This window comes from Sceloporus occidentalis, unplaced genomic scaffold, assembly GCF_023333645.1.
Source record: "Sceloporus occidentalis isolate IW3139 unplaced genomic scaffold, rSceOcc1.0.p SCAF_2, whole genome shotgun sequence".
In the NCBI taxonomy this organism is placed as follows: domain Eukaryota; kingdom Metazoa; phylum Chordata; class Lepidosauria; order Squamata; family Phrynosomatidae; genus Sceloporus; species Sceloporus occidentalis.
The window spans coordinates 43,447,055-43,472,080 of NW_028316982.1; positions in this window are offsets into that span (position 1 = coordinate 43,447,055).

A 25,026-nucleotide genomic window follows, 5' to 3' on the forward strand; every position below is an offset into this window, starting at 1 on the left:
CTGTCTTGCAGGTTCTGCCAGCTCCACTTCTTCAGATTAGTGAGAGGTCTTGAATTGGCCCTCTTGGCTTCTCCCACTGCAGAGGCTTTAACTGAAATTAGCAGCTGGTTCTTCTTTCCTCTTGATGTCAGAGATCTGGGAACAGGCAAGGTGGTACCTGAAGGGAATCCTACCTTTTTCAGAAAAGGGATTTTTTGGGGTGGGTGAATGGGAAACAAAAGCCATTTTATCTTAAATTTTCAAAAAATATTTTAAGAATAGCCGCATCTGGATTATTTTACATTTTGTATTTGGAACAACAGAAAATATCTTGTCAATAAATACATTTTGTAAACATAGAAAAGAGTTGTTACGGCAACTAAAATAGCTACCCACATAGCCACTTTCAATTAAATTTATAATTCTAATGTAGAATGTAGATAAGCTTTTCATAAATATATTGAAAAGCATTTTTTCACTAAAATATGCAAACTTGCTGAAGAATGACCAAACTAGACTAACGAACCAATTTCTTCTTCATTCCAAGTACTTTTAAAGATGTGTCACATTTGACTCTTGAAACAATAACTAGGCTTCTTTGAAAGCATCAAAATGAATAAGGTCATCTAGGAAAGTCTAAGGACTTGCTTTACTACAAAGCCTTATTTATATTTACCTTAAAACCATTGACCATAGAAATTAGGCTGAGGACAGGATCACTCATTCCCATGAAAGAACTGCTTGAAGGGTAGCATTTATGATGACAATTTGAAAATGTTTATCAATGATCTGAAGAGTTGAAGTCAATTGTTCAATGCTACTTCCTATACATTGCCTCTTTTGATGAGAAGGCCTACAGAATTTACCCTTTTGGGGGAAGGTATTCATAAAAGAAGGTGCTAGATGCTCATTTTACTTATAAATGACATACAAATGTGTCAACATGAATCCATCATTATTGTTCTGCCTCTGCCTGACTCACAACTGCACATGGACATAGTCACTTTCCCTTAAGTTCTACATTACTATAACAGACATATTCTCCTTACCTAAACCCCGCGGCTGTCTATGTGGCCATTGGAGAACGAGAATGGATTGTGAGTTGCCCTCTGTAGGCCAGAGTTCTGATTAGAATTCAGGGATAAAATGGCTATTATAACATATTTTGGGGGGACAAAAGAGAAAACAGGGTTTCTGAATGTCAAGAAACCCTGATAGAAGAATCTTGGACTGCTAAGAATCTTTGCAGTTTGGGGGTTATTCTGCAGAAATATTGCATGTGGTTGTTTTGGAAAGAAAACAGCATCTTTTGTGAGGAAAACAAGATCCAAAACCTCCCAAATGTTATAAAAGTTGTATTCCCAATGTCTCCCAGTCTCTTCTTGCCACACTCAGTATGCTAAACCTCATATTATTCTGATAGGTCCCACAAGTCTCAGAATCACCTTTTCTAAGAGCAGCAGGAAGATGGGAAAGTTTCATTATGTGAACAGAGTCTTCTGATGGAACAGATTGAAAGCCCATCTAGACCAGAGCTAGATTCACTCAGTAGTTAACCACTTGCCTATCAAAAGTCCCAAAGGAAGACATGAGTGCAATAATAACTGATATACATGGGCATACTATGTCAGGTATTAGAGGGAATATATGGCCATTAACACAACTAGTACCCATTAATAATTATATCCTTTTAGAGAATAGGTTTTGGTTCCATTCTATCAGTACTTCCATAGCTATTAATTAGCTCTGTGTCAAAAATCTAACCTCTTGTGATTTCTGAAGAGTTTTCTTCCTTCTGGGAAGTTTCCACTTTTGTGTCTCAGAGTGCTTTAGAATTTATTTTGGTGACATTTTTTAAAATTACCACATCACTGTGGGGTAGCTGAGGGTACAGTATCTACTACACTTCTTTCTATTCATCTGCAGCCTCCTAAGCAGCTTGCTTATTCCAATTTGAATAAGCCCCATGAGGAAACATGAGACCTATTCCCATGAAAGCTCTATCTGCATTTCAAATGAAATGTGACAAGCATTGGAGATTGCAGATCACCACCAGAGAAGTGGTTGCACAAAGAACAACAATCCTGAACTATGGTAAGTGCAAAGGTAACCCCCCACAACTCCATTGCAAGCATTTCATTGAAATTTCTTATCCACAAGAGATAGCTAAAGATACAGATTTTGAAAAGTAATTTAGTTTCTACCAAATTAAAAGGCAATGGTAACAAAACAAAATATAGGAATAAACAATGCATTGTGCTAAAAATTATATAAAATGAACCAGTATTTCTATGTTAATGGAGATGTTACCTATTTATTACATTTCTGCTGCATTTAACTTGTTGAATTATGGGCAATCTAGCCATTCACTAACTGTGAAACATGTTAGATGAATCATCAAGGAAGGGACTTAATGTAATGTCTTCTTTGTTCAAACAGATGCAGAATTCAAGAGCTACTTGTTCTGCAATGGAAAAGCTAATTGAAATATGATTTACTAGCTTTGAACTAGTTTTCTTTTGTCAAATTTTGGCTAAAATAATATGTCAAAGAACATTTCCCTATTTGGCTTCAGATGGAGATGCATTGCATTATATTAACAGAGGTCATATTCCAGGAAGCATGTACTGTACACCAATTGTTATGTGTCATTCATTTGAAGCTTGCTGTTTTCCACTGAGATTCTATTTCTTCTTCCTCCCACAAATATTGAGAAACATAATTTGCCATGAACAATTTTACTGCAGATATTCTGATGCATGAACAGCCCATGAGGTTATGAATGGCTAGTACTCATACCCATAAAAACGGTGCATGGCACCATACATTCTGAATGAATCCATAGCACAGTATATGGATTGATAATCAACTGTGGAAATGAGACCAGATATGAAAAACTGGGCTAAAGTAGGGCCACTTTATTTGACCTAATCTATTTAAGATGTGTTATCATAGAATTATAGAATCATAGAGTTGGAAGGGACCACAAGGGCCATCCAGTCCAACCTCCTGCCATGCAGGAAATCTCAATCAAAGCATACCCAACAGATGGCCATCCAGCCTCTGTTTAAAGACCTGCAAGGAGGGAGACTCCACCACACTCCAAGGGAGTGTGTTCCACTGTCGAACAGCCCTTACTGTCAGGAAGTTCCTCCTAATGTTGAGGTGGAATCTCTTTTCCTGTAGCTTGCATCCATTGCTCCGGGTCCTAGTCTCTGGAGCAGCAGAAAACAAGCTAACTCCTTCCTCAATGTGACATCCCTTCAAGTATTTAAACAGAGCCTGGAAATGCAGTAAGAGGGAGGAGCAACCTAATGAGGGTCCAACAGTAAGGCCACGTATCAACACATTGATAACTTTATCTTCCTTCCCTTAGGTGAAACACTTCAGCTCCAAGGGCAGTGCAAATACTTGAATCGTTTTCTAACCAGCCATAATTAAAAGATAGCTATGAGACTCCGAGCCAAGCCTCAAAAATCTGCATGTAAGAGCTTGAATCCCAAATTAATCTCAAGGGTAACCTCCTTCCCCACCCTCCTGGGTCTTAGAATCCCATAAGAGAAGGTTTCAGCACCCTACCCTACACCAAAAGGGTGACAATGGTGATCACCTAAGACTTATATTCACTATATGCCACCTGCCTCAGACAAGCTATCCCCTCCAGACCACCCAACATGGCCTTCACTCCCTGTTGTAACTCCTCGGGAACAATATATTCCCTTCTTTGAACAAATGAACACCATCAGCCCTGTAGAGTTCTGATCAACAGAAAACTATGGATATGAAAGAAAGTAGTCTATTCACATGTCCATGGCATTACAGAGTTCCCTGTTGACTTTCCTCCAGGCAAGATGAAAATTTTTGGAATTACCTTCTGCAGGTTACAGCTGGTGGGACAAAATGGCAGGGGGAAAAAGGGAAACTCCAGGCCAATGACTTTCTAGAAGCTGAAAATCCTTCAGTGCTTGTAAAACTAGGACCTTGCCTTACAGCAAACCCAAGTCATTTGCACCAATGTGAATGATTAACATATCAGGAGAAGGCCAAGTGCACTCCTCAAATAAAAGAGGTGGCAAACCATTCCACAGGAGGCCTTTTTCCTCAATCCACACCACAGTGGCAACATTGCTCAACCCCAGCTGAGTCCCAAAACAGCAGCTTTGGGCCTGATGGTCTGCCCACTACACGGTACTATGGCAACAAATCAGGACCACACCATACCTAGAACTAGCAGATGAAACAAGGGTAACAACGTTAGTTCAGCAAAACATTCTCAGAACTTCAGAGGATGTGCATGCCTCTTTGATATGGACAATTTCCCATGCCTGATGCACCAGATGGCTTATGAGCCGAGGCCCATCACAGAAGTGGTGTAGGAACCCCCAATCCTAAAGAAATCTGTGCCAAACATGGCTGCACATAGGCTCAGGCACTGCAAGACCTTGAGATATGTGTCCAGAACTGATACCTGGTGAGGGAAGAAAAGGCAGTGTGACAAAACAACAGTCCTGGTCTTGCCCCCCTGAGCTGCAGAACACAATTGCAACTTCACATTTGCCCCAACCCCTTCCTGAATCAGTTTTGGAGTGCCCAAAGCCACATTCTATCAACCAAATTCCAAATCTCCAAAGGGCAGAGTTTTGCCAGAAATATTCCCCTTGGCTGCCACAACCGATTCACCAATATGCGAGGCCCTCAAAAATGCAGTCAATGCTGCAGCATGAAATAGGGCCATCTCTTAACCAGAACTATATATGAGAGACCAAACAGTGCCTAATCCCCTAAACACATGTGGAAACAAAAGCTTATACTCATCGGCCACCTGACCACACTTCCTAGTCCTTCCAAAGCTGTATGGACTCTGAGATCACATGAAGACATTTGGACAGAGGAATTTGCCAGCCCTTCAGTTCAAATCTGAATTGCTACCAGGGTTGGAAAAAACTTCCCAAGTCAAGCCATTCAACAAGCCAGCCTGGGCCCATTCTTCTGGCCAAAGCCTACACACCAATGCCTTCTAAAATGGAGACCAAAACCTATAGATCCATCTGAATCTGAAGACACCTTTCAGGTACCATGAAAACAGATCTGAATAGGGTTTTCTTGGCAAGATTTATTCAGAGGAAGTTTGTCCTTGCCTTCCCCTGAGGCTGTGACAATGTGACTTGTGGATTTCATGGCTGAGCTAGGGATCAAACCCTGTTCTCCAGTCATAGTCCAATACTTAAACCACTACACCATGCTGCTTAATCCACACACACACACACACACACACACACACACACACACACACTTAATCAAAAGAAAGCCCTAGCATCTGAAAATCCAAGTGATGAATCAGAAGGAGGCAGGCAAAATGAAGACTTGGGCTGTATCTGCACTGCAGAAATAATGCAGTTTGACACTGCTTTAATTGTCATGGCTCATTGTTGTGGAATTCTGGAATGGGTAGTTTTGTGAGATATTCAGTCTTCTCTGTCAGACAATTCTGAAGCCACAACAAACTACAAACACCAGGATGTTCACATTTACTGTTTACCAATTGCAGCTTAATTCCTCTTTTCTCCCTCCTATGCAATGAAAACAGCTTGTCTAAAGTGAATTATTCTAAAGATAAATTAAGAATTCAAAGAAGAAATAATCCTGCACTTTTACTGCAATGATGGGCTGTTTTAGATTAGATTTCTCTTTGAGAGACATGGCAACTTTCCATTCTTAATACATGGCACCAGGAAAAAATATATAAATATATTCCCAGAATTAATAAAAGTGTATTTATACCCTCATTTGGGTCCCTTTTATATTTTAAAGGCATCATTGCATTATAGCAAAGACTTTTATTTTTATGCTTCTCTGAGTGGCTAGCCAGCTGTGTTAGTGCCACTTTTTACAAGCAATGAAATCTTATACAATTCTGTCATACCACTGCTTTAATTTGAATATTTCATGTTAACAATTGAAAGGCTTTCCATTCTTGAAAGAAACCAATTATAGAGAGAATTCAGTCACTGGTAATACTTAGAAATAAAGTCAAACTAAAGATATAACCCAGCCTAGCTTTTCTTACCCTGCAGACACTCTGGACAACAGACCCCATCTGTCCTGTCCACTACCTCCCTTGACTGGATCTTATGAGAGTTGCAGTCCAAATCATTTGAAAGGCACCAGGGTGGTTTCTTGCCTATAACCCCTGTTGCTTTGTCCCCTGGGAACTTCTGCTTTGGAAAATCCCATGGCACAGAAAAGAACATGCCAGTCCAATTTGCCACAAAGGTAACCTAGGAAAACCTTAAGGATGAGTCCCTGAAGATCAGAGTTCATGGCAGGAATGTCAATGAAGTGATACAATTTGTTCTCCGCTTGCAGTTCCTCCAGGCAAAGGAAGCAAGCAACTAACTATTTTCAGCTTCTTGTGGGACCCAAGACACTTCCTTAATTAGTGTAATTGACAAAATGAAGGCAATAATGGCTGGATTCCTGACAGAGGCTCTGCAAATAGCAGCATAAAACACGACATCTAAAAGAAACCAAATGCCTCTAATGAAAGCTTTTGATTTTTTTTAATCAGAAGCTGAAATTAGTGAGACTACCCTGCCCCACCTCTGAAGCTGAGTAATTCATAGAGCCAAATTGGAGGAGTGAAAAATGCAGCAAATTGTTTCCTAAACAATTTGCTGTATATTTCTCTCCTTCCATTTGGATCTATGAATTCCATAAAGGTCAATGAGAAAACTAAAAGCAGGTAGCCTGTGAGCAAGTACAAGTTCCTCTTTTCCTGGCACACTGCTTTTGCCAAACCTCAATGAAAACCTCCCCTGTTTCAGATATTGCTTCTCGTAAAAGAAAGATCCATTCTGGAACACTGGTTTGGCCATACTTCACACTGTTTTGTTGAAATATTTCTCCTACTCCAGAATTCAATACAGAGGCTCGCCCACTTCTTTTAAGAAAATTCTGACTCCTTTTCATCTTTTTTTCCCTTATTAGTCTTATAGTGCAATTTCTCTGAAGTATGTTTGCACAGATGCAAAATGCAGAGGCTAAACAACAAATCAAAAATAGGACCCTGTGGGTGAATGTACTGTTGAGAGTTTCAGTCCAAATCATGGATATGGCAATGGTGCGTATATCAAAGTCTGGGTGAGTACATCTATTGGGTTCCAGTTTTGTCAGGCCAACTGTAAGTTGGGAAAAATATCTGCTGAACCTGAATAAAGGTATACTAAAATAGGCCTTTACCTCACTTGGTTTTCCAATTATGAAAAATGTGTTTCATGTACAACCAAACAATGAGTTACTCTCTTGGGAAAGTGTGTGCATGTATATATCTAAGAAAAAAAAGAGAATGAGTGAAAAAATAATTAATCGTATTTTAAACTACCCCTATACCAACAGGTAAGCCAATGATGGTTTTCTAGTTTAACTAAGGAAACATAGGCCCGGTACATACATGTGCTAGGGCTGCCTGGGGGTGGAGCGCCCACATGCTCCACAACCCTAGCATGTGATGAGGGTGTAACAATGGTGGCGCCTTGTATACATGGGTGCCACCATTATTACGTAAGCACCGCTCAGTATCCATACGGTGTAGCGTGGCGCTTACGTAACCAGTGGGCCAGTGGCACACTTGTTACACCACTGCAGTGGATTTAGAAAAACCTGCTTTTCGTGGGTTCTTTTTCCTCCACCGGGAAACTGCATGGTTTGGTGGCTGTAGCTTCCCTCCGGCAGAAAGACAGGCACCAGGAGTCCACCCTTTTTGGGCAGTCTGTCCTGCACCATATATTACCAACCTCTTGCCCCCTCCCCAAAAAGCAAATGCTGTCTTGTAAGTAGTAAAAATAACTTTATTGTACTCAGTCTGAAATGCTATACAAAGGAAATTGGGGACAAATCCTATGGAGGTCAATAGGTTTTGCTTCTGAATAGAGATACATAGAGCTGCACTGTTGATGTAGCTCTACATGGACACCTGGCAGCTAAAATTCAGGAGCAGATCTCTTTAAATTAAATGCTGCATCCAGGGAACATGATCTGCTTGGATAATTATGTGGGTGATAAATTTCTGTAACAAGATGTTGGTGATGTTAATTTTATATAAAATGAATAGGTTATTTTTTAGTCTGTAGTCATGTAGTCACCACACATGATATGGTGGCTTAGTGATTAAGACACCAATTCTGATGACTGGAAGATCGGAAGGTTGGTAGTTTGAGGCCCAAGTGCTGTATGATAGGGTGAACTCTTATCACTAGTCCCAGCTTCTGTCGACCTAGCAGTTCAAAAGCATGCAAATGCAAATAAATAAATAGGTACCATTTCGGTGGGAAGGTAACAGTGTTCAGTGCAGTCATGATGGCCACATAACCACCAGAACAGTCCTTGGATATCGCTGGCTCTTTGGTTTAGTAATGGAGATGAGCACCACCACCTATAGTCAATTACAATTAGACATTCATGTCAAGGACTACCTTTAACTTTACCTTTCATCATGTTGGAAGAGCTGGTTACCAAACGATAAATGGATGCCAGTTATACAGACAGAAATCCTGACTTGGGCCACCTTTCTTTGGTAAATGAGAGAACACACACACACACACACACACACACTTTTCACCGCAAAACAGAGAAGAGTCAGTTTGTTTTCTATTGTTCCAGAGACTAGGTGGCTGTACACATAGGTCAAAAGACCCATGTTCCCCTAGGCCTGGAGTCATCCTATTTAGATGATGCCAACAGCCCTTGGATGGGAATGGGCAGATCAAATGCCATTCGGGCATAATCCAACTCAATCCCTGCCCAACCAGCCCTTAGCCCTGTGTGTGTGTGTATGTGTGTGTGTGTGTATAAACAGCTGTTCACAGCATAGTTTCTCAGAAACTTTATCGTGACAGCCAGTAGACTGGACAGCCATGCCCCCCCCCCCTTACCTACTGCTGTTGCCACTGTTCTATTTGCAGGCCCCAGTCATGGCCTGTCATGTCAGAAGGGGGTGCCTGGCCACATGGGTGAAGTCATGTCCCATTTCCACCCTTATAGGTTGCACCAAGGGCTGGCACATAGAACAGCGGCAGCAGAATCAAGAGAGAAGCAGTGGCAGCTCCATGGCACGGTGGATCTCATCGCATACCTTCGCATCAAAGATCCGGACTCCTGGCATAGTTTTTGAAGAACGGGGAAGTATTGTTCTTCAAAAAGTACACCAGGAGTCTGAATCAGGTACGCAATGCAGCTGAGCTGGCCATGGAGGCATGTAATAAGATCCGTTTTCACCCATTTAAGCCCATGCCCATCCCATGCCTGGATCAGGTGAAAAGAGGTGTATGATAATCTCTTAGGTTTGTTGGAGTCTTGTTTAAATTATGATTGTCTTGGCTCAGACTAAATGTGAAAACATTGTTAGTTCAAAATGGAAGTATTAGAATGACTGAATTGGAAGAGGAAACTGGGGAAAGGAACACACAAGCCACAGACTCTTTCATTTGCCATTAAATTATGGATTTCTGCTTTGCTTAATTGTTCTGTTTTAAATGTAGAATTTTACCAGGTAGATTGAAATAAATGAAGTTACACCTCAGCATGTGTGTTTATAGTAAGAGCTATTATGGGACATAAGAATAATAAACTTTGTTTAGATTACTTGCTAACCAGGAGTTATTTGGCTGTCGTGTTAATGAAGGCAAATTTCTAGGTTTATTTACATGGGATAGTTGCCTATATGATGACATGAATTACCTTGGGAAAATGTAGTGAAAAGCTTTAATCAGCTTTTGCTAAAGGGCCAGTTTTTTAATGGATATTCTTGATGGATATTTTGTTTCTAAATTCATATTTTATTTTGATTTAGTTATATTAAGAAGCTAATATTTTATCTTGCTAGTCTTTAACCAATTAACCAAACTAGACACATGGAAAATAAAATAGTTCATTCCATACATAAATAGCCCTTTCCTGTTGTAGCCCTCCCATATCCCTCCCCAAATGGTTCGCAAGTGCTGAGGTTGAATTTCTGAGCTTGGATTTCAGGTAGCACATAAAGTTATAAAGAGGAAGTGGGATGTAGTGTCCATGAATGAAATACTGGATTTAGTCCATAGATTAAAAGGAGTTACAATGCTGTATATTCATTATGTGACCATATTAATGCTAAGCATTGTAAGAATCAATGTCTAAAATAAATTCCTGCCTATATAAAAATGCTAGTATTTTAATCTGTTTTTCCTACCTTGGAAAATTATGAGTACATAGACTTTACAAGTAGTAAATCAAAATATTATGAATTTATTGTTCAGCAATTCCATGTACAGATTATACTGAAGTTAATACCATTTCTTTTAACTCAGCATACATTTGATGAAATAATTTTGAATCAAAATAAAGCTGTAGTTTTTGGGAGCTGCCCGTCAGTCGAGCCCCACAGTTTCTAGTTATTCTCAGGGAATTCTAAGGGCATTTAAAAGACGTTTTGACAAAAAAAAATTGAAGTTTTATGCCATTCTGTTATCTATCCCAAGATACAACCCTCTCCCCCTTTAAAAAAATACAGGAATGGAAAAAAATTGAGTAATACAAGAAGCAACATATTGAGGTAACTCTTTTCATTAACATAATGAATATAAGGAATTGGCTAGTTTCTAAACATTATAATGAATAATGGAAATAATTACTTTTAAAAAATAATTTCCCCAGTTGTGAGTGCATCTTATATAGTATTGGAGCAATATGCTTCAAGTGTCCACTAACTAATAACTGGAAGCTACAATCTGAACTATCTCAGGCTTCTAAATAATTTTTGAGGCTAACCCCATGTAGGGTGCAAAACAACAGTCTAGTCTAGATATTATATAACACAATACATCTCATTCTTCTATAGGCAGCCCCAAGGCTGTTTGCTTTGATAACTCCTCAGGTATATGACTGACCTATGAGTCTGTGATTCTGTAATTTTGTGACATGAAAAACTTTTGGAAAAGAGAGCAGCCATGACATGTTTAACATAGCATAAAAATCTGTCTATATTAATTATATAAAACCTACAGTATATGGCCTTCTATTTAACCATGCCATGCTGTTTGTTTTCTTGTCATCCTCCTGTCCTTGAAAAAAAGGTCAGAGAAAATTAGAACAAGTCCCAAGTGGTAATTTTTGTCTTTTCAGCTTTCTTAAGATTTGCTGCCAAAATCATCAAAGGTAAGCACCAAATATTTGGTGCCCCTCTGTGAAAACTAGGGTGTGGAGTTTTGTGGAGTTTTATTAACTTACTGGCTATAACTCAGCCCCACAGGATATCATGATTTTATATCAGCAGAAAAGGGAAGGCATCAATCTCTCATTTAATCCTGAATATAATTATACCTAAAGTGAAATCTTAAGGCATTATTTAGGATCTAAAAGGCAACACAGACAGTGAAAATTTGTCCTGTAAGTTCCCTTGTAAAAATTGTTCTCTACACTCACCATTGTTCTTTCCTACAGCTATGTAGAGGTTTGACTCAAAACAATTCAAAGGAAAAACAACAGCAGAACACATTACATGAACAGTGGTATCATTTCCCTTTTAGCTTTCTTTGCTAATTAACCTGCTTTTTGAATCTGGACAAATTTAATGAGATTTTGGAGGTTAGTGGGTATAATGTCAAACGAGGCTGATTCTTTTAAGATATGGGGGCAACCAACTGACTAGTATGTGTAAGGTATGACAGATTAGATAGCCAATACCTTAAGGGAAACTTGAAAAGAACTTTCAAGATGGAATTCAAGGCCCATGGATGGTGTGAGGCTGGTAATGGCCCTTGGCACATCATAACCAGGTCCTCTCAGAGCAGGGCTGCTTAGGAATGCAGACAAAGCAGGAAAATGCATCTAAGGCTAAATTTTGACAATAGACTGATAGTTGACAAGTACCGTAAGGGAAAGTTGGAAAGAACTTTGAGGTAGCAGGCAAAATGTACAGATATTAAATACAGTAAGGTGTCTTGGGCTACACCTGCACTGCAGAAATAATTCAGTTTGACACCACTTTGACTGCCATGGCTCAATGCAATGGAGTTCTGGGTTTTGTAGTTTTGTGAGTCATTTAGCTTTCTCTGTCAGAGAGCTCTGATATCATAACAAGCTACAGTTCTTAGAATTCCATAGCATTGGGCCAGATTAAATAGTGATTAAATGGTTAAATGGTGTCAAACTAGTTTATTTCTGCAGTGCAGATGCAGCCTTGCTGTAAGACCAGCCCTCCCAGAACAACTGAGTTATACAATCAGTTGTTGGGAGCCCAGAGACATAACAGTGGAGATAACTCAGACCAATAATGTGTTGGGCTGACTCTTCTGGTCTCTATCAAGCTCTTTCAGGACAAATCTAGAGGGGCTTTTACATAAAGAAATGTCTCTGGACCAAATTAATTCTTGCACTCCCTGTTGATAACATCTGTTGTCTCCTGGACATATGCTTCAGATTCATGGCACTTTGTTTAATGTCTATGTCTAAACAAACTAATACCTTGTGCCCGTGTTATACGTGGGCGCACTATACATGGACGTGAGCATACGCGTTCAAGCTGTGGGGAACACGTGGGGTGCAAGGGGCGATGTGTCCCATTCAAATGAATGGGACGTGCGCTTGTGGTGCATGCGCATGGCCACACTGCTGCGCCTCCGCATGCACAAGCCCCTTCCAAATGAATGGGGCTCGAGCATAGGTGGAATTTGCCTTATGCGGGGGGGTCCACAACAGATCCCCCACGTAAGGCGAGGTTCCACTGTAATACTTATTCTGATAACAGAATATCTGTTGGGTGAAATATACTGCTCCTAAGGGGTGGCTTGAAGCCAGCCCTAACAAAGTTGCATTGGGGCCAGGGCAACTGCACACTGCGACCCCAATCTGTGTTTTTGCTGCCCCAAAAAGAAGTGGCAAGATGCTGCTCCTTTTTGAGCTGGCAAAACGCTGTCTTTCCATGCCCCACCATGGCTTTGCAGTGCTTCTGCAGCTTGTGGCATATAAACGCCACACTTCCAGAGCACCTAGAAGCTGTCTGTCATGCAAGCAGCCAAATGGTATCAAGCTAGCTTCTGGGAGTCATGTGTGTGTGTGTAATGCTCATGCCACACCCCCAAGCTGTCTGGAAGCTGGCTTTTCAAGCCAGTCTGTACTGGCCCAATGTTTATGTCTAATGGGTTAGAGATATGTCTTACCAGGCAGTTGGTACAATTTTTTGCCCTACATCCCAAGGATGTGTTTGAGAATGTAGAGATGATAAAGAGATGCCAACATTATATAAGGCCAACATTTAGCATGAGCTGAAGCTACAGAGGTTTCTGGGAGAAATAAACTAAAGAAGTTAATATAACAGGCTAAGAAGGTTAGCAGAATTGGAGAATTTACACTTCTTTGTTTCTAAGTGTGCATGAAAACTCTCTGTGTGTAAAACTCTGGATTTAAGTTGCTACTCAATATACATTACAGAGGAGGTGGGGGAAATATGGCTTTCCAGCATCGTTAACTAGCTATGGACTTTATCACACAAGGAAAATTGGAAGGTTAAAGTGGGGCCAATGCAGGGTCATTCAGGGCATTAGAGACAACTTCCCAGCTGCTTATCGCATGACGCTGCACGCAATCTGCACAGAATCTAGGGAGAATGTGAGGGGAAGCAAGAAATGAGCAAATTCGCATGTATTTACATGTCCATTTTGCTTGCGAATTCACTCCCTTTGCGTTATGCCAGCCATGTGGAAAACAAGACTCCAGATGACTTCATTTCCCAGGGTGCCTTGCTGTGCCAAAGAGGGAGAATGCTCTCTTCCCTTAAAGGAATACACACACACACTCCCCTCTTTAGGCTCTCCTGCTGCTTTCCTCCTCTAATTAAGGGCACAGCTGGTGGGAGAAGGCAGAAGAGGATGTTTTGTAAGTCTTCCTGGACAGGAGAGAGAAATGGAGGACATGCGCTGGAAAAGGAGGGCATCTAAGTGTCAGTGAATTCAGGCAAGCTTATGGACCAGCCCTCCTTTTCTCTCTCTCTCTCATGTGTGTGTATGTGTCTTTGTGTTAGTTTTATGGAGTTTGCAAAGGGAAGCCTCATCCTGCCTCCCTCTGACACAGCTTTTGGGGCAAAGAGGATCCCCCTCCCTGGTTTCCCCCCTCCGTGGGGCATGTGGGGGGCACCTTTGGCAGTGATGGTGAACCTTTTACAGACTGAGTGCCCAAACTGCAATCCAGGCCCCACTTATTTATTGCAAAGTGCCACGTCCCTCTGCTTTCTAGTAAGAAACTCTGGCAAACTCTGTGCTAGGACGACAGCATGTGTGCCCACAGAGACGGCTCTGAGTGCCACCTCTGGCACGCGTGCCATAGGTTCGCCATCACTGACCTATGGAAATGACAGTTTTGAGCATGCTCAGAAAATATATTTCTAGTCTGGCCTCCTTGTGATACCCAAATTTGAATCTGACCTTAAGTAATGTTCCTTTAATCCCTTGTTGTGCTCTTGTGTGTGATAACCATTAGCAAATGGGCTTGCTTTCCATCCCACTTTAACCATTTTTGGGATGGAGACACATAGGTCCTTGTGTGGAAAAAGTCTTATGCCTGTGAAGGCAAACCTATGGCACAGGTGGCACATGACACCATTTTGTCTGGCACAGGTCAGGGAGGAGGAGGAACAAGCATGTACATGCTTGTTGCTCCTCCTCCCTGCTGTTTCCCAGTGCTCAGTTGTCTCTTCCGGGAGAAGGAGTCAGAGGTGTGCAACTCTGGCTCCCCCTCCCTGTCTTCTCCCACCTTCCAGCTGCCTCTGAGACAGCTGGAAGGTGGGAGAAGACAGGGAGGGGGACCCAGAGGTGCATGCCCGTTGCTCCTCCTCCCAGACATTTTCCAGCCTTCAGCTGTCTCTTGGAAGCAGCTGGGGGCTGGGAAAAGGGTGGGGGGAGCAGGAGCATCCAGTGTGTGCTTGTTTCTCCTCTGCAGGGACCTTTCCCAGCCCCCAGCTGCCTCCAGAGGGACAGCTGGGGGCTGGAAATGGTCTGGGAGGAGGAGGAGGAGGAATGAATGTGTGCCTATTGCTCCTCCTCCACAGGGACCTTTTCCAGCTTCTAGCTTTCTCTCAGAGACAGCTGGGGCCAGGAGAAGGGCAGGGGGAAGAGGAGCAACTGGTGTGTGCCTGTGCCCCCCCTCCTGGACCTTACCTGACTTCTAACTGTCACTCAGAGATAGCTGGAGGCAGGGAAAGGGTGGGGGGAGAAGTCCTACCTTGAACGTTTCGCCCCTGGCACCGGGTGCTACCTGGTACCAGAAATTTTTTTAGTTTGGGCACGTGGCCCTGAAACGTTTCACCATCTCTGTCCTATGCTGACTAAGGCTGATGGAAGTTGCACCTCAATGCTACTCATAAGTCCTGATGTGATTCATCCCTCAAACAGTAAATTGGACCTGGATTCTGTGACTGTTAATATCCCAAATCGTAACTGGCACATTCTTGGCCTGTAAGCAGATGGAAAGTCCCTGTAAAGCTTGCTCATCTCTTACAAAGTCAGTATGAAATGTGGAGTTTCATGCAAGAGAAAGGAGAAAATGACACTTTTTTTCTTTCCCATCCTACTCAGAAACTCTCTTATGCTGAAATGTGGCAAGTGACAGGAAAGATTTTTGTACAAGTCTCTGCAAATAGCAATTGCAAGTCTAAGGAGATTATCACATCAGGGAATGTGGCAGAAGCATACCAGGATGCTCTTGTCATTATTGTGCTTGTGCGCTAAGATTATCAGATGACATTGTGCGATGTCGCCTTAATCCCATCATTATCAGGTGAATAAAAAGGAATTCTACAGCCGCTTTTTATTAATGGGACTTTCTTGTGAATAAAAGCAGCTGTAGAATTCTCCTTTATTCACACAGTAATGATGGGATTATTGTGACATCGCACAACATCAATTGATAATCTTAGCACACTAGTGTAATAGTGACAGGAGCATCCTGGTGTGATTATCTTAAGTATTGAATTCTGGGCTAGACAGACGAGTAGGCTAGCTTGAATCTGGGCATTTTAGAGCTTTATAGTGATGCTGACATTCTGGAGGCATTATTGAAGGTGGAAAGAAAGGCAAGTCTCCTTCTCCTATGTGTTCTTATTAAAAAATGTCTGAAGGAAGAGGATTATTATTATTATTATTATTCAACTTTCTTTCCACTTTAAGAGTAACAAACATCCTCCTAACCAAACCCCTAATTTCCACCTTCAGGCTGCTTAATCTTGAGGATAATTATTTTCCCTTCCATTTGTATCAACAGATTTCTGATTTTTTCTCATCCGACAACCTCAAGATTCTGCATCTCTTGGAAACTTATTTATTTCATCATTTTATTTTGCCTCTTACAATTTTATTTCAGCATTGGTTACAGGTATTCCTAGCCTATTCTCCAAAGAACTGGAAGTAGTATAGTTGGCTCCTCTTCTCCATTATATAATTCTGTGGGATAGACCAACCTGAGGAACAAGGAGCAGACTAATGTCGCCAGTGAATTATCAAGTTTAGCAGTGGCTTGAACCCAGATGTCCTAAGTTCCAGTTGAATATTCTATTATACAACACAAATCATTGTGAGGTCATTTGGCTTCTTGTTTTTAAATATAACTGATTATGATGATGGTCTGCTTTTTCCCCAGTATGGAACTCAAAGTGGCTTACAAAGGTTTTTAAAAAATAGTGAGTTTTTTCACTGTAGGAACTTTTAAAATACAATTAAACTTATTATTAAATTGTCTTTAAAATAAAGGTTTAATTGGTGAACAAATACCAAAAGAGTCCACCAAGTATGCAGACAACCATTACTAATTATTATTATTATTATTATTATTATTATTATTGATGACCCATTTCAGTACCAAAATGGTAGGTCATTCAACTATCTGAGTTTGTTATTAGAGGAAATTATTCATTTGACTCTAAAAATTCCTCTTGAAAGTGCATAATAATTCAAGTCACACTCTGAAGGCACTCTGTTAATATAAGGACTTGTCGTATGCACCTTCTATTCAGGTCAGTCACTCTAGAAATACTCTACATGCAGATGATGAGACAAAGAAGAAACACTCAAAGGCTTTAGATTTAGAATAATTTCTTTCTCTCTCAGAGCAACTAATGCTCTTGAGAAGCATTAGAGTGGTCTGCCATGCATTTTAGATATGACAAAAGCAATGAGCTGTCAGATGCACTTCAAGGAAAAAATGGCTATTAAGCTTCCAAGGAACAGACCTTTAATCTATAGGTCAGCAGAGATGAGTAGACACTTATTTAGCAGCTATTAAACTAGGATGATGCTCTATTTAGCACAATTATTATTCAATTAATCAAACCCTTGGGAGGTCCTGGTTCCAGAAGAGCTATAGGAAATCACATTGGTAAAAAAAGTCTTGTGGCAGAATAAGAGTTAGACAAATGTTTATTCAAATATTTTATTTTGGAGTATATCTCCAAAATATGTCCATCTTTAAAGTACTTTTAAGAAATTCCCATTTGTGTTGTATTTTCTCTCTCTATATATAACTCTTTATCTGTATATATTTATATTCCTTTCAGCTTTTTATCAATGTATAGATCTGGATATCTATTAGAATGGTGTGCACAGCCCATATCCTTGGCCTGTCTATACTTCCCTATGCAGACACACCACAAAGTGCATGGGACCCCCATCCACTGCATCCCACAGACTATAGCAAAGAAAATGCTATTCTCTGACTTTTGAAATCACTGTTTATTCATAGTTGTTCCACTATTTAATCATCCACTGCAAGGCTAGTGGATGATTTGGACATTATTAAGCACTTGAAGCACACAGAAGTATGTGGATGTGTGTTGAGGTATATATGTATGGTAAGAATGTGTGTATGGTTGGAGTGTGTGTGTGCGTGTGTGTGTGCGCGCACGCACATGTGTGCATACTTATGTGTTTATTGATCCATTTACATCAGCATGCTACTGACTTTTCCCCAGCCCTCAGCTGATACTGGAAAGTGGGTCTGCACCTCTGTATTAGTGGAATGGTTTGCACTGTCCTTTTATGGGAGATTCAGCAAGAATGAATGTGACAGTGGGATTGCTGAGAAATCCTGATATTACAATATTGGCTTTCTTACACTGCGCTAAACCAAATATCACTTCTACTTAGGTCAGACCTACTGAAACAACTAACGCAAGACCCATTGATTTCAGTTGGTCTGTTCTGGGTAGGCCTATACTGGATTTACTCCATTGTCAAAGGGATATGCATATTTATTGTAGTCTTTCACATTGTCTTTCTAACATACAAAACCTAGCCTAGAAATAAGTAAATTTCTAGCTTGTGAAAAATCAGAAATAGTCAGTGAGCAGTACTACAAGCTTATCTTAAAAAGACACATGTTAGACAACTGTTATCAGACATTTGTTGCTGACACTATTAATAATGCATTTAATTTATAGGGGCCTATGGTTCACATTCACTTTGAGTGAATAAACTTTTTACATTGAGTTTCTATGAGTTGACTTTACTGCCTTTCCACAAATGTATTATTCAGGCATCATGCAATATATACCACAAGGGTTCAACAAGGATATGGTATTGCAATGGCAGGCCCACTCCCCCTTCTATATTGGCTTCTGCTTGTACATCTGCATTGTGCACGTTTGGGCAGACGCTGGATTTGAGTTTTCCAGGACTGTGAATTATCTGTACCATTTGTACATGCATAGGATACTGGGAAATACAGAAACGATGTGGATAGATCTAGCTGCTACAGCCCCAATAATTCCCCTGTACACTGATTCTACACTGATTCTAACTCATAACTGGTCAATAGAACAACATTTAAATAGCTGCAATGTAAAATTGCACATACTAATTCAAAGGGGGAAAGCCCATCAAAATGTCTTTCTGTTGTCCTCTACAGTGGCAAAACTGTTTCAGAAAAAAATTATATCACTTTTTGGATGTGTACACAAATATTTCACAGAAAACTTTATACACTGTTGCTTAAATTCAATTGCTAGGCCGAACTTAAGTTGGTCTACTGAATCAATGGGAGGCTTGGAAATGAACAACTATGTAAATTCTACTGATTCCATGCATGTTTTCTAGTAGGAATTAAAACCAGGATTTAGGCACTTTAGGGATATTATCCAGTTCTTAGTCCCCCCCCCCCCCCAATACTACCTCCACCTTTTAAAAAAAATCTTATTTTACTTTTAAGCATTTTGGTTTCTTTTCTTTTTATTTTCCTTGTTTACTTCCTCTGTGTCCCATTAGAATTATAAGACTGCAGGCAAGATCTATATATTTTTATTTCTGGCCAGATGCTTAAGAGATGGACAGATGGATAAAAGGAAAGATAGAAGGATCCATCAGACAACGAAACAGTTTGGAGAGTGCTGTTAATCTCTTTGTTGTTGTTTTTTTAATTAAAATGCAAAAGAGAGGAAGACACAAAAAGATCATATACACATATATATCAGAGAGTCAAATGAGGGTAGCGTATCTTGGATGAGTGAAAGGGATTCACTTCAATAAAAATCTGAGATGCAACTCCCCCCCACCTTCCAATGCATGTAACTTTGCTCCTATGGCTTTGATTTCAGTGGTGGATTAAAGTTAAATGGAGTCCAGATCCCCCCACATTATATTGCTCAGACATCTCTGCCCACTGGCCCTTCCTCCCAGAAGGGATGTTTGTTTTTCTCCTGCTCCAAGTCCTTGATCTTTTTTCCAAGTGAGGTAATTCAGCCAGTCTTAAGGCTGCCCTGGGGCTGGTTGGCTCCATGCCAATCAATTATGTGCTCTGCCACCAATACCTATTTTTCTGTCTCTGATTTTCCGCTTCCTTTGAACCCCCCTATTCCAATTCCCAGTGTAGGGCCTGACCCATAAAGATTATGGCTCAGCTGATCATTCCTTTTCCTTCTGTTTCTAATGGGAACAAAACTGGTGTTGCCTTAGCATCCCTCTGTGGCTTTGCAGAGAGAAAAAATGACAGGCTTCTGGTTTTTATAGTTTGTGGCTAAAAAGATCTACATGCTTCCAGAACTTTGATGTGTGACTTTTATTTTGGACTACAGCACCTAGAATGCTTTGCTAATAGCCAGTAGTCCTGTTGGCTGAGGGAACCTGATAATTGCCATCCAAAAATGCATGGCAGGGGGTTGGACTGGATGGCCCTTGTGGTCTCTTCCAACTCTATGACTCTATGATTCTATACTCTATTTCCAATCTCAGCCTACTCCACAGCACCAGTCCATTAGTAAATCACCCTCACATTCCTTAGTATATCCTCCAGATATACTGCATTTTCAAAGCATGGTGTGTCATATTTGACCTGGGGCTTTTTGCTCAGATACAAATGAGTCTGTGAATTCAGTACCCAGTACCCACTGAGTGGGACCAATTGCAATTAATTTTGTTCCTGGCCTTCCGGTAGGTTTACAAATGAGGATGGACAAGCAGTTGTATGTTTAAAGAACTGTACATATTCCAATTTTCAAATATTAGTAACACAATTGTGTTACTAATATGCAAGGAAATAAATTGTGTGACTGTTAATGTTATGCAAATAAGTCACATTAATTGTTGCATTGTTTTTCTACCACTTTTAGTTACCATTTAATATATAACAAGACTCTTATAGTGTTGTTTTCCTCCTCTACAACTGATCAACATGTCGTTTTCTCTGAAAATTCTGAAAGATCTTCCCTCATTCACAGCATATTCCCATGTTTTATTTCCATTTCTCAAAATAAATCCCACCACATCACCTAACCTATAGCTACTATTTTGTTTCCTTGCTATGATCTACATTGTTAATGGGCTCCCTAAATAAATAAATTAATGTCTCTGGTGTTTTTTTACTTTAGTCATTATGACAGCCCTCGCTTTCTTTCTTCTCCTCTCTACCTGGGATCACCCACTTCAGGAACCAGGAAGTGTGGGATATCTCTGTAAGAATTCACCTTGGCTGAACACAAACCACTCAGTGACTTCATGCCAAGAAAGGCTGGAAGTGCCCACTAGCAAGTGACAAACTGTTTTGAAGAGGGTGGGGCCAGAAGAGACAGTGAGGAGGAGACACTGTTGGGACTCAAAAGGAGAGATGCAGCATTGAAGGGATTTGGGGGGAAGATAAAAGAAAAAGTAGTGGAGAAAAGGAGTCCATGAAGGAGATGGCTGGAGAAAAGGCAGAAGGAAATATTGGGCATGGGAGTGAGGAGGAAGCCCCAAGGCAGGGAAAAGCAGAAAGTGTGTGTGTGTGGGGGGGGGGGCAGAAAGGGGTGGAGTGATTGTACAACTATAGGTGGCTGGGAGTGAGGGAGCGAGGAACCCAGGCAGTTCAAAGACCCTGGGTGCAGGCCACGGTGACAGGTGGGGAAGCAGCAATTAATCTTTGATTCTAGGCCACTCAGGAATAGATATCTATTTTTGGATCATGGGTGGCTCAAGGGAGGGGCCAGTGTTTGAAGGAGAAATGCAATCAATGGAAAAGTCCCTGAAGGACCCCTAGCATGGGCATGAGAGCGCATCTATCTCATAGGGGAGAAAACACCTGGTCCTTTGGAAGGAGGGACCAGAGGGCTTGGGAGGCCTTCTCGGATAGCCCTTCAGTAACAGGCTCTTTTGAAAGTTAATTTTGTGTTGGATGACATCAGCCCTCCTATCGTTGTCTTGTATGTATGCTAGTAAATTGAAACTCATGGGACAGGTGGCCCAAACCCTCCCCCAGGGGGATGTGTTCTCCATCTAGCTTCTGGCCAGTCTGAGGGTGTGCATCATCTGCATGCCCCACCCCCAGAGTGGCCGGAAGCCACTCTTTCTTGCCCATCTGTTTCAGGCTTCAATCAGAGAGGCCACAGGCCTGAGCCTCCAGGACCTAAGCAGAGTGGTTAAAGATAGGGAGGCTTAGAGAGGTCTCATTCACAAGGTCACCATGAGTCGAGGCTGAATCAAAGGCAGTTAACAACAAAGAATAATTGTTCTGTGATCCAACCTCCACAATAGCACTACTCCAATATACTTGTGGCTGTAGTTCCAACTCTTTTAATACATCTGAAATAGTAGATTAATTCTCATAGATTAGTTAATCTCAAAGATGTTGCTGGATTGCTTTATCTCCACCTTTTCCAGTTCATGTTGAAGCACACTAATATAGCTTTATTTGAAAACAAGTGGAAGTGATGGCTCAGCTACCATCATTTAATGTTCTGTTCCCTTACGTTGCTCAGTGTGGATGTGGCAGTTCTCTGTGTTTTAACTGTGGCACTTCTTGCACAAGAAGGTCATTTTCAGTACAGCTAGAAAGAGCTCAGCTGAAAAGTAGCTAGTAGGGGGAAAGAAACTATAAGAAGAAAATCCATGGAAGACACAAGGTGCAGTGTTTCTTACCTAAGTGCCACTTTTGTTATTAAAATCAACTCCCACCTTACATGCTTTGGCAAGTTTAATGTGGTATACCTTAACAGTACTGCCGCCATCATGTCTAGCCTGACCCATTGTCTCTGGATTGGACAAGGGCAGAAAAAAAAGCATGGCAAAAGCACCACATGAAGTCTTTCATTAATGGGGGAAAGAGTAACATGATCGTGTGATTGCCAGAAATGTTTTCGTCACTTCAGCATTGTCTTTCCAAATCTTTTCAACATTCAGCAGGATAGCCATTCTGTGGCTGCTAGCTATTAGGAGCACAGGCTGCTTTTCAGATTTACAGCTGTGTGCTCGTCATTTCCAGATGCAGTTTTACTAAGACAGTCAAGCAGGAAACATTGTGAGAAGCAGCAGGTTCCCAGTAAAACAGGCCTATAAACACAATGGCTGCTGACAAAATAAGGCTTACACCCAGATGCTTCAGGGATGGGAAAAAATGTACACAGTCACTTCTTTGTTTGCACTTACCTTGAGGGTTTCTGTGTGAAACACTAATAAATAGAATGAAGCAGATTTTCCAGCACAGTTTATTACTGATATATGACACCTATTTGCAGATAGCTGTATTATTTCAGGTATTTATAGATTGATTGCTGGCACCAACATGAATGGAAACCTGCAGATGGGAAGAGAAAGGCTGTATCACCTAATATGGCATGGCACCTGGGGTGCATGATAGAGCCAGTTTATATGATCAGCAGGAACAAGTGCTAACATTCTTCATGCCACTTCATATTTCATGTTCTAGTGCTAGTTTCACACATACACTCTCTCACACACTGGACCATGCAATTTCAGCTTCACATGCCCATGAGTTATTGACCTTTAGAAAGTAATGAGTAAGGGTTGCTTTTGTTAAAAAAGACTTTAGTTTCTAGAACTGCTTGGCTAATATGGACATTGGCCATGCTAACTGGGGATTCTGCGATTTGCAGTTGAAAATATAACTTTTCCAGATTCTGCTTTGAAAAATAACTAAACCTGGACCCCATATATGAACCTTAGTGCTTTTTCAACTTAACTGCAAAGAATCATTGCCAATGTTTTAAATTTAATTTATATAACAAATGTACAGGCCATAGCTTTAACCACAGAATCTCATGGTAGCACTTGTCTGTAATATGCCTATCTGCAGAAAATTGTCTTCAAAACTTCTCTCTTTCTGAACGTTATCACACAGGTAGGACAACATACAGTCTTTGATCTATTTTCAAAAATTCTTTGCAAGTGGTAGGTTCATACATTTGGAAAGAGTGAACAGAGAGCCTGGTGGGCCAAGAAGAAGGAGAAATGAGAGGGTGGCAGGCAAAAAGAGAGAGATAAAGAACAGAGAGAAATGAAGGAGAGTACACAGATAGGTGGATGCACACATTAACTGATGGCATCCAGCTCCCAATAAATTATCATGCCCTGAGAGAAAGTGTGTGTGTATTGGGGGGGGGGTCACATCTTTGGTTTGTGTAACTGTAGATGAATCTTAGAACCCAGTTCTCTGAGAGGTGATTGTTTCAAATATGTACAATTGAAATTTTCTCTGAATATTTTTTTCCCTGAAGCATCTCCAGCTTTTGAAGAGGTGATATATTTATATTTAGAATTTGTTGGGAAATGTCAGAGATAGGAGTGTATATTAGAAAAAGAGTAACCAAATTGGCAAGGAAGAAGCTGAATCACAACTGTATGAACATATGTGGAACAAAGCAGGAAGATTAATAATTGTCGAAAGGAGGGAAACCTAGTGACATCAAGGGGAAGATATAGCGTAAGGGACCAGCTACCAAGACAGGACTCAGCACACTCCAGGAGAGAGATTGAGGCCCTGTGCAGGGCATAGCATTTACATGACACATCACCTGGCTCCGCCCCAGGGTGGCATGATGCCGTGCACTGCACTGCATGCTGCATGGTGTCATGGCACTCCTCTGACGCTGTGTCTGCATGATGTAGCACCAAAGGAGTGCTGTAAAGCCTCAGTGGTGCAGCTATCATGCCCTTTTCATGACCTGGAAAAGCTGGATTGGGGCTGCAGTGTGTGATCTGGCTGCAAAAGGGGCAGCTAGAGGTGGCCCCTTTGGGGCTATCTGTACAGCCTCTGAGTTGAAGTGAAGGAGTTGAAGTTATTTTTATTTTTATGGTATAACTCCTGCTTTAGTCTTACTGATCACTAGAACTACACGAAATAACAACTAGACTTACCCACCTAACCAGGATCTAACAAAGAAAAGAAGCTTTGCATTTTTACAAAACATATAAAGTATCTTAATTAATAATTTTGTTGTTGTGTGCCTTCAAGTATCTCTCATTTATGGCAACCCAAAGGCAAAAGTATCTCAGGATTTTCTTGGCAAGATTTGTTTGAAGGAAGAGAGACAGAATGGACAGATTTTGATAAAATCTTACTAGCGGGCGAAAAAGGATTTATTAAGCAAACTTTTAAATTTTTCTTAAATATTGTGTTGAAGGAAGAAACCATTAAATAAACAATGATAAAATGGATGCAAAATATAGGTAGACCAATACCACTAGAAATGTGGGAGTATACATGGAAATACAATCAGAAATTTACCAAATGTAATATGCTTAAAGAAAATTATCTAATAATCCTACA